We start from the raw sequence: 1,657 nt of genomic DNA, 5'->3' as shown, positions 1-1,657 counted from the left end.
ACAACACACACGACTGAGACAACATATTATGTACAAATGTTTTAAACTAGTACAATCACCAAAATGCCAGTGTGGAGAGGCGGACCAAACTGTTGAACACATCCTTCAGCACTGCAAGACACACAGGGCCCTGAGACAGGAAACGTGGCCAACCCCACTGACAATACAAGAGAAGCTATACGGGCCGACAGCTGAACTAAACAGGACGGCCCAATTTATGACAGATACCAGACTTCAAGTGTATTTATTTTTTATTTTTTGGTAAGTGTTTTACGGCGCTCGCAACTGCATCATATTTATCAATGTCATATGAGCGCGCAGGACACACTAAACATTTTTAGTTGGTAGGATTTTTAAAAACTTTGCCTCGGGTGGCGACCGAAGCCTACTCTGATCGATTTTAGACTATATTTCAGGCATTTGGGAATCATAATAGTATTATATTCAGGGTACATAACGGTTAATAGAAAAAGGGAATAACATTTTACAGAGAAGAAAGAGGCTAAAACAGCACCCAGGTATGCTTGGCTTGTGCTTTTCTAAAGTGCTCTATAGATCTAGAGCGGTCAAAAATTCGTAGCGCGACTTATTGTCAAATATCTCCTCAACTATGGAACATTTAAATTTTGCACAATAACTTGTATCAATTTGTCTTAACAAATCAACATTTTTGTAAACACCTGCTAGCTGTATTCTAGAAAATTCCTAAATAAATACTAATTTAAAAACCCAAGTGCCTGGTTTCTACAGATCTTTTAATGTTTACAGCTGGGGCAATATTGTTGCTTTTGATAGCACGTCCGTCACGATTTTCTAATCGGGACATTGTACTTATTGAACGCATGTTTTGAGAACACCTAGTGCAAAAAATGTGTTCACTATAAAATAATTTCTTGTAACAAGTTTTGCAAGTAAAATTGTCATTGAAGATCTGTGATGTAGGCCATATGCGTAATCAAACTGTGTGTGAGAAGCTGAAAGTACTCTGAACAATACCATTTAACATGTGACAGAGATTTCAAGTATTTCACTTAAATTTATGAAAAAAAGAGAGGGGGGGGGTGTAGAAAAAAGGTGGTACTAAGGCAATATTAACAGTGTCGGGTAATCAGTGATGAAATATTAATATTCCTGACCTGATGACACTTTCCGGAGTCTTTCTTGAGCTTGGCCAGACTCCCCCAAACCCCCAACACAACCCACCTACTCAAAGGTAGTGGTGGACAAAATCCGGATAACATGTCCAGATAACCGAATAATTCACAATAAAACATTATCCGAATTCAGACTCTTAAACTCTCAACACTAACCCGTTTGCCGAAGTGGGTCCACCGATTTGTTGAAGTGGTTCTAACCCGTTTGTCGAAGTGGTTCTAACCCATTTGATGAAGCGGTTCATAACATATTTATTTGCCGACGAGGTGCACTAACATATTATTCAGATGTTTCCTAAACGACTCATTGACAAGCCATACCCCAAACCTACCCCAAGCCTCCTCCTTCACACGCCATCTCCTCTCTATGGTTGGCTTAGAGAGACACACCTGAGGAAGAGAAATTGGATTTATAGGGAGAACAAGAATTACAGATTTAATAGGGGGTATCTTCGATCTCTCTCAATCTCTCTCTCTCTCTCTCTCTCTCTCTCTCTCTCTCT

This window comes from Aplysia californica, unplaced genomic scaffold (genome assembly GCF_000002075.1).
Source record: "Aplysia californica isolate F4 #8 unplaced genomic scaffold, AplCal3.0 scaffold00593, whole genome shotgun sequence".
Classification (NCBI taxonomy): Eukaryota; Metazoa; Mollusca; class Gastropoda; order Aplysiida; family Aplysiidae; genus Aplysia; species Aplysia californica.
Note: the sequence above shows the minus strand (reverse complement) of the source record.